Genomic DNA, 9,567 nt, shown 5'->3' with positions numbered 1-9,567 from the left:
AGAATTCGGCAGCAGGAATTCAAGATAATTAAACGGATGTATCCAAAGAGGTAACATTCGTAATGAGGTTGAGTACACAGATTTGGGCCTTAAAAGGTGAGAACATGGATCATTGTTTTTGGTAGTGGACCGAAGGGTGGTTACTGGGCCTAACAATGGATGCAGGTCCATTAGCGGGAACCCTAGAATCTCACCAGCTGAGCAGGAGGTGGTGATGGAGTGGCAGCGTAATGGCTAGTAGACATTCCGACTGGAGCCACTAGACACTGGTGGGTACATGGTCGGCGAAGGTCTGGAGTACCAAGCCTTTGCAGCGGAAAAGGGTTTGAAGAGGAGCAAAAGTAACCTCACTATCTCGGTTTCTCGCGGACATGAACTTCTTATCCAGAGAACGACAACACCGTGCATCGTCGTCTTACGCACCAGACAGAGAAATTCAGGAAAGACGAGAATTTGTTCAGATCTGTGCCTTTGGAGAGGCGTCAGGTTCACTAGACTCATCAGAGGATTTGTGGGGAGGGCATTAGTCGGGATGAGGGTCATCAAAGAAATCCGTCGCCGTCTATCTATGGAAGAGGATCTGACATTAAAGCTTTTCAATGGGGGAGAGAGGGTTTGAAGATGATTCTGAGCGATTTGAAATGATTGAGTCATGCACCAACAAAGGAATAAAAAGGAGCTGGACAAGCAAAAAACAACGGAGAAGGAACCACATACCTGACACCGGCAAGCCAGAGTTTCGCCGGCGTCAGAGCAGGAATCGTTTGAAAGCTACTCGATATTTGGGCCTGAGAGAGAAATAGATTGTTTTGCTTCTTTTTTTTATAGGAGTATGTTTGTGAGTATGTCCGGAATTATAACAATATTTACTCAAATTGCCACTCAATTAAACATAAGGACGAGTGTTAAAATTGAAATTTATAAGGATTAAATCGCGAGAGATTTGTAACTGACTTTACCTAAACCAAATCATCATCCTTCTTAATTGTGTAATCTGCATGTACTTATACAAATCAAATGATAATAATATACATATCCTTCTTAATTATGTAATCTGCATGTACTTATATCTAACAATTAAATATTTATTTTTAAAAGCTAACATAATTTTATAAATATGTTAATTTCTAACTATAAAAGCTAGAACTACCACAACAAGAACAATAAAAAAAAATTAAAAACTATAAAGGCAACCGACCATTATTAGTTCTCAATTTATCCAGCCAAAAAAAAATATATCATTCTATTAACTTATAAAGTAGAAAAATCATCAAACATGGTGATGTCGAAGATTAAACTTGTTGCTCCTCTCATCGTTGTTAGTTATCTCCTCATTAACAATGTGGAATCATCTCGTGAGATAAAACTCTCCGGGACTAACGGGACTATATGTTAATGGATGCCCCGGTTTTATTTTGTAAGAGTAGAGAAGATTGCTTCGGGAAGAGATGTGGAGGCGTTTGCAAAATAAGCATTTTGGAAATAAGCATGCATGTTGTTGTAAGTAATGTATAATTGATTGAAATATCATTATATTTTAAAAATTAATAATAAGAAATCAAAAATAATATTTTATATGATTCTCTACATAACAACCAGCAAAATATTTATTAAATAGTTAACGATAAAATTATTAAACTATTATCAGTAAAATTATTATTTGTTTGTTTAATATATATTTTTATTTTTTATTAATTTGTATATGTAAAATGTATTATAATAATTAAGATTAAATTTGTGTAAAAATTATTATAATATTAATTTTATATTATCACACGATATGAACCAAAGATTCCTAAAATTAATTTTAAATATTTTATGAATATGTAATTAAGAAATACTATTAAGTTAGGAAGAGAATATAAGAATTCAATTTCGTATGTTATTTGCCATTTTGGAAAAATACAATAGTGTGAATCTTTATATAACTAAAAGTTTGAGGAGTATGTTTGTGAGTTTTTTTTTGGACAAACATGAAATTTTCATTCAAAAGGTGAGTTCTTATAACATGATTCAAAATAGACATAGAAAGCTAAAGATAGGGGCTCCATGAGCTTAACAAAGGGATATTCAAATCAAAATTTTTTTACAATATTTGAGAAGTCTTTTGGAACCAAAGCGGATTCGTACTCGAAGTCAGGCTTCACGAAATTCTCGACCAGCTGATGGTCATAAGCGGCTCTAGCAGATGACGCGTTTGAGCTTGTAAAAGGATGTTCCACGGGGGGAACACTTATGGGGTTTTTTGCCAACATGAGAGGGTTCAAAAGCAAGGGATCAAAGAACTTTAAGCTTTTAGGAACATACCTCATGATTCTAGATGAAGCTATAACCGGAAATCGCAGGGAATGGGAGTCAAACCGTAACAAAGCAGGTGGGCCATCCCTCACATGGCAATGGTGGTAAATGAATTCCACACAAAACTTGTAATTGGCTTGGTCCTGGAAAATGTCAACAGACCCACGCTTTCGATCTAATGGCGGTAGATGATACAGGGGATCAAAGGGTTTAAGAATAGGATTCAGGCAAGCTGTCGGATCAGATTCATAGTTATGTTTACAAAAAGCAAGCCTCCAGACAGAACTAATAAACATACCTCGACAAACAAATTTATCAAGCAACTTTGAAGATACCAATGTTCTGCTACTGAGGAATCCTCGACTTGACCAAGCAGAGCTAATCGGTACTAAAGAAGTTGAACTTGGCTTAAAACTCTCAGTAACAGATCTAGGTAGAGAAGTTCTAACGCTAGTAATACATTGTCGAAGGTGGATCAGCGAATTCACATGCTCATAAGGCAATGACCAAGCAGAATTTGGCAGCAGGAATTCAAGATAATTAAACGGATGTATCCAAATGGGTAACATTCGTAATGAGGTTGAGTACACAGACCTGGGCCTTAAAAGATGAGAACATGGATCATTGTTTTTGGTATTGGGCCGTAGGATGGTTACCGGGCCTAACAATGGATGCAGGCCCATTAGCGGAAACCCTAAAATCTTACCAGCTGAGCAGGAGGTGGTGATGGAGTGGCTGCGTAGTAGACATTCCGACTCGAGCCACTAGACACCGGTTGGGACAGGGTCGGCGAAGGTCTCAAGTACCAAGCCTTCACAGCGGAAAAGGGTTTGAAGAGGAGCAAAAGTAACCTCACCATCTCGGTTTCTCGCAGACATGAACTTCTTGTCTAGAGAACGACAACACCGTGCATCGTCGTCTTACGCACCAGACAGAGAGATTCAGGCAAGGCAAGAATTTGTTCAGATATGTGCCTTTGGAGAGGGGTCAGGTTCACTAGACTCATCAGAGGATTTGGGGGGAGGGCATGAGTCGGGATGAGGGTCGACAGAGAACTCCCTCGCCGTCTATCTATGGAAGAGGATCTGACATTAATGCTTTTCAAAGGGGGAGAGACGATTTGAGGATGATTCTGAGCGATTTGAAGTGACTGAGACATGCATCAACAAAGGAATAAAAAGGAGCAGGACATGGAGAAGACAATGGAGAAGGAACCAGGGACCCGACGCCGTCAACCGGAGCTTCGCCGGCTTAGGTGCAGGAATTGTTTAAAAGCTACTAGATATTTGGGCCTAAGAGTGACATAGATTGCTTTATGCTTTTGCTTCTTTTTTATAGGAGTATGTTTGTGAGTATGTTCGAAATTATAACAATATTTACTCAAATTGCCACTCAATTAAACATAAGGGCGAGTGTTAAAATTGAAATTTATAAGGGTTAAATCGCTTGAGAATTATAACTGACTTTACCTAAAACCAAATCATTATCCTTCTTAATTATGTAATCTGCATGTACTTATACAAATCAAATGATAATAATATACATATCCTTCTTAATTATGTAATATGCATGTACTTATATCAAACAATTAAATATGTATTTTTAAAAGCTAACATAATTTTATAAATATGTTAATTTCTAACTATAAAAGCTAGAACTACCACAACGAGAACCTAGGTTGCATGGAAACGGAAACGGATACGCGGAAACGAAACGTTTCGGAAACGGAAAACAATTTTTTTCAAAAATTAGGAAATGGAAACGATTTGGAAACGTATGTACATATACATATACATATATATAGATTTATATAGTTATATCTATATATATAAAATAAAACACCAAACATAAAAACCATATCAAAAAGCTTCAATAAATAAAACTTCAAATATAAATATTAAATAGTTAAATTAAAACACTAATAATATTATATATTTATATCTATAATGAAGTTTTATATTTTAAAAATATTTATTTGTTAAGTTTCAAATTAAAAAAAGAAGTTTCCGTCGTGTTTCCAAAACGGAAATGGAGTTTCCATCGTGTTTCCAAACAGAAATTTCTAAGAATCGGGTTTCCGTACCTTGTTTCCGAGTTTCTGTTTTCGAAACGTTTTGAAAACGGGAAACGCACCTCGAAAAAAGTTTCTATGCAACATAGACGAGAACAATAAAAAAAAATTAAAACTATAAAGGCAACTAACCATCAATAGTTCTCAATTTATCCAACCAAAAAAAATATATATCATTCTATTAACTTTTTTTTTTTGTCAACCATTGGGTCACAACTAGCTAGCCCAATAGCCAAATACCAGGGAGCGGCACTCGATCCCTGGTATGATAATGCCATGTGCATTAAGAATTTACCATTGACCATTGCACTAAGATCACTTCATTCTATTAAAGTAGAAAAATCATCAAACATGGTGATGTCGAAGATGAAACTTGTTGCTTTTCTCATCGTTGTTAGTTGTCTCCTCATTAACAATGTGGAATCATCTCGTGAGATAAAACTCTCAGGGACTAACGAGACTAATTGTTCAATGGATGCCCCGGTTTTATTTTGTAAGAGTAGAGAAGATTGCTTCGAGAAGAGATGTGGAGGCAAACCGCCCTATAACAATATGTTGTGTGCGCCTTTTGAAAATTCCAAGCATGCATGTTGTTGTAGTTAATGTAAAATTGATTGAAATATTATTATATTTTTAAGATTAATAACAATAAATAAAAAAATAATATTTTATATGATTCTCTACATAACAACCGGCAAAATAGTTATCGAAAAAATTATTAAACTATTATCAGTAAAATTATTATTTGAATTTTATGGTTGTTTGTTTAATATATATATTTTTTGTTTTTTTAATTTGTATATGTAAAATGTATAATAACAATTAAGATTAAATTTGTGTAAATTATTATACTATCAATTTTATATTATCACACGATATGCACCAAAGATTCTTTAAATTAATTTTAAATATTTTAATGAATATATAATTAAGAGATAATATTAAGTTAGGAAGAAAATATAAGAATTCAATTTCCTATGTTATTTACCATTTTGGAAAATATAATAATGTAAATCTTTATATAATTAAAAGTTTGAGGAGTACGTTTGTGAGTATGTCCGAAATTATAACAATATTTACTCAAATTGCCACTCAATTAAACATAGAGGAGAGTGTTAAAATTGAAATTGATAATTGTTAAATCACGAAAGAATTATAATAATTATATGATCCGACCCATATTACATAGATCCACGCGTTTTTTAATTGGAGTTCAAAATGGATCACATTTTTTTCCTTCAACCAACCCAAATGGTTCACATTTTTTCCCAAAATCTACACAGATAATAACTTCAGCCCATTCATCTAATATCCATCAGTTTTTTTACAAAGATTGAAATGAGGTTGTAATTAGAAACAAATTAATGGCATATTCTCCGTATATTTCATGACATATTCCTCAAAACTGACATTGCCTAAACCAAATCATCATCAATCATGTAAAATGTTATGTAACGTCTATTAAGTAAGATGGGCTTATGAATTGGGATTGGACATGAGGTCTTGAGAGAGGTGGCGGTCGGAGTGTTACATGATCTGTCAGATTCAAGACCATAATAATTTATGTTTTAAAATAATTTTAATGACTATTATAGCTTTGTAAATAACCGCAGGTTGATAAAAATAATCGCAGGCTTGCTTTTAACATGAACAATTCAAAGCTAATCAACTACTTTACTCCATAGATTTAGCTTATGTTCTTAAAACATGTGGAACATGGACAATCAATATATCTTATAAGTGAGAAAGAGAGTTCACAAAAAAACATCCTCTATAAAAAGCTCAATAGCCATTAAAAAGAAAGCTTATATCGTGTCAATGCAAAGATAGAATAAAATAGAAACTTAAATCTACAACCATGTCAGCTTTTTGTTGATAGTTTCTTGCTTGGGAGCAAGTAAACAAAGATAAATGAGTAACATATTCTATAATAAACAGAACAGTCAGATCATTATAATAACAAAATTTTGCACACTTAGCATTGGTCAAATAAATCATCTAGGACTATTGATATAGATAGAGTTATCATAGTTTTAAAAGACACATGACAATATTAAAGCTTTTGTGTATTTGTTTATCGCTTTTAGTTTTGGTGTTATGAGCAGCGATGAAAGTGAAACGAATCAATCCGTTGTTTTTAAATAATAATTAATTTGAAGTCTCATACCCACTAATCACCTAATCACAAACAAACCAAACAGCGGAAATAACCAAAAGACACCAATAATCAATAACCAATAAACAATAAATAATAAACCAATAATAGTGATAATTCAACAGTCATAAAACAGAAAATTAGCAATCTAGCAATTTTCTACTGACTCAACTCTAGCAACGTAACAAAAGCTAGACAACACATAACCGAGCCACTAGAACATCCTCCTCTTCATCGCCTTGATTCTACGATCACATTTTGCCTTTACCTGCACCACAACACATATGAGATGCGTGAGTATTTTATAAACATTCAGTGAGACAATCCTCCCATCTACTGGGCTATACACACAAGCAATTGAGATAACTCTAACCATCAATCAACAATCAACAAACAAACAACAAACCAAGACAACTACATCGAATGACATTACCCCATGCATCGACCGACAATAAGCAAATTCATCGACCGACACAAGCCTTCATCGACCGATGCAAGACTCATCTGCATCGACCGACACCAACTCTGCAACGACCGACACCAACTCTACATCTACCGACACCAACTCTGGATCGACCGATGCATGCTCGACATTTCACAAAATCCCTAATTGCATCGGTCGACACCTTCACATGGCATCGGCTAATGCTCCTAGGTCAAGTCGCGCCGTCCTTGCATTGCATCGATCGACGCGTCCTCACAATGTATCGATCGATCCATAAAGTGCATCGACCAGCGCACATGCCGAGCATCGTTCCTCCTCGAAGCCTCTCGTTCGATCTCCGCTCCTCCCACCATAACACAATCCAATGCCACAAAGAAGCCTCCTAAACTCTCTTGTGACTCAGAAATGTTCTAACAAGCCAAGGAATCAACCATATAACACATAAATAAGAAAATTAGAGAAATCTCAAGTTTAGATAAGTCATGATCCTGCACTCACCTTTGCCAAAGAAGAATCTGACTCTAAACAGACAGATCTACAATCCTAGCAAGCTCCTAGAACGATCCCAGCTACAGATCTCCCTAAAATAGCCACAAGTCTGCCAAAATCCTCAAGAACAGCTTCCTCTATTTTCTTTCTCTCAAAAACGGCTAAACTCGGCCACAAGACGACAAAAACCTCCTTTTATGCTCAACTCAAGGTTTCCTAACCCAAAACGCGACCAAAACACGCATTTAACTTAAGTCTCCTCACGAAAACCAACATTGGATCGACCGATGCGACACATGCATCGATCGATGCACATTCAAAATCGGGATTCCGGTTCGCAGATGTTACATAAAAAGAACTATTTATAGAGTCAATGAGATAGTAGGGTTTTATGTGAGTGCTTAAAGATGAGCTTGGTGAGCATGTAGGTAATATCTTTGGAGATCTCACAATTTTGCAAGGTGTGAGTAGATTTTTGTTAGGATTTTATGGAATATGATAGTGTAGAACTAAGGTTCTGCCATATTTATAACTCGTGAAATATTTTTTAAGATATTATTACTTATGTTACGATATATTAGTGAATGTGATTTTCTTTGATTGTAAAATATCAGAGGGAACAAAGTTTGAAAAGGAAACTACAAAATCAATTAGTATAGAATTTAGTTTTTGGCCATTAGTATAAATCGTATATGGAGTTAAGATATTTTTGTTTCTATTACCAAAACTAATTGAATGTTGTATTATTTATTTGCAGAAGAAACAGAGCTAAAAAAACTTGAAAAGGATACTCGTAATCAAGTGGAGGAAATATAGAAAGAATCAACATTTATGGGTCATTAGAGGTTTATTTGACCCGGTCCGATTAGAGGTTAATATAGATAATTAATGAGGACCTGATTAGTGAAATATAATCTTAATTTTTGATTTTAAATCGACCCGACATTAAAATTTACACAAATAACCTTAATGGGATTTGATTAATTGTAAACATATAAAGGTAGTGTGTGGAAATCATTTGTAAAAAGGAAGGATGACACAAATTTGTACTTTAAAAATGTTAAGATAGATGCGTGAGTAATACAAGATATACTCAGTGAGACGATCCTCTCATCTACGTATTATACACACAAGAATATCAAGAGGACGACCACAAATAAAACATAATAAACCAACAATTAAACATAACACCCAATAACACATTCACCACACCTACAAATCATCGTTCAAAACAAGTCATACAATCCAATCGCTCAGATAATCTCATGGTCACGCACTCACCTTATCAAAGTGACTCAAACAACAAATACAATCAGTAGAGAGGCTCCCCACTTGCCAACAACAGTCCAACTCGCTTCTACAACCAATCACAACAACAACCAAACCTTGAAACTAAACTGCGAGAAAAATAGAAAACTACAGTTTCAAAGACGAAACCCTAAAACGAAAATTAACAGTTAACTATCAACTTCCTCCGCTGGAAGGCTACCCCTAGACATCATGGAGATTCCCACTAAATCTCATGCTGGTCGGGTAAAAGACGAGAGCACGAACTCAGTTATGAATCCTGATGGTCCGAGCTCGCATTTGAGAAAACGTGTCCCAGGAAGCTGCCAAAAACTGACGTATTTTAAACCCAAATTCACTTATGTAAAAATGATCATCTAAAAAAAGGCTTAGGTACAACTATACGAAAAATCATTACCTTTGGAAACGATTTGAGCTGTCGAACCCTCCTTCTTCCAAGCCATAATAGTTCTATTTCCTTTCATTCTCTCTAAAACAAAGTTTTGCTGATCTCCTTCTCCTTCTCCTTCACACCAAATCAATCAAGAGGTCTCTAAATAATAGGTTTTTATTTATTTATTTAATTGAATTAACTAACCAATAAATAATTATTTTTGGTTTAATAACTAAATTGACCAGCAAATTGACCAGCAAACCAACAAAAATTTAAACCGAATCCACTTCAATTCTCGATATAAACTCAAATTATTTTATTATTTTTTGGAACATAGGCGTTCCAATTCTCTCTCTCTAACAATAGATTGATCCTCAAATTTCTAACATCATCACGGCTTATCTGCCAAACTCTAGCCCCCCCCCCCC

The sequence above is a fragment of the Camelina sativa genome, chromosome 19, assembly GCF_000633955.1.
Source record: "Camelina sativa cultivar DH55 chromosome 19, Cs, whole genome shotgun sequence".
In the NCBI taxonomy this organism is placed as follows: Eukaryota; Viridiplantae; Streptophyta; class Magnoliopsida; order Brassicales; family Brassicaceae; genus Camelina; species Camelina sativa.
The sequence above is the reverse complement of the archived record's forward strand: the minus strand, read 5'-3'. Positions refer to the sequence as shown.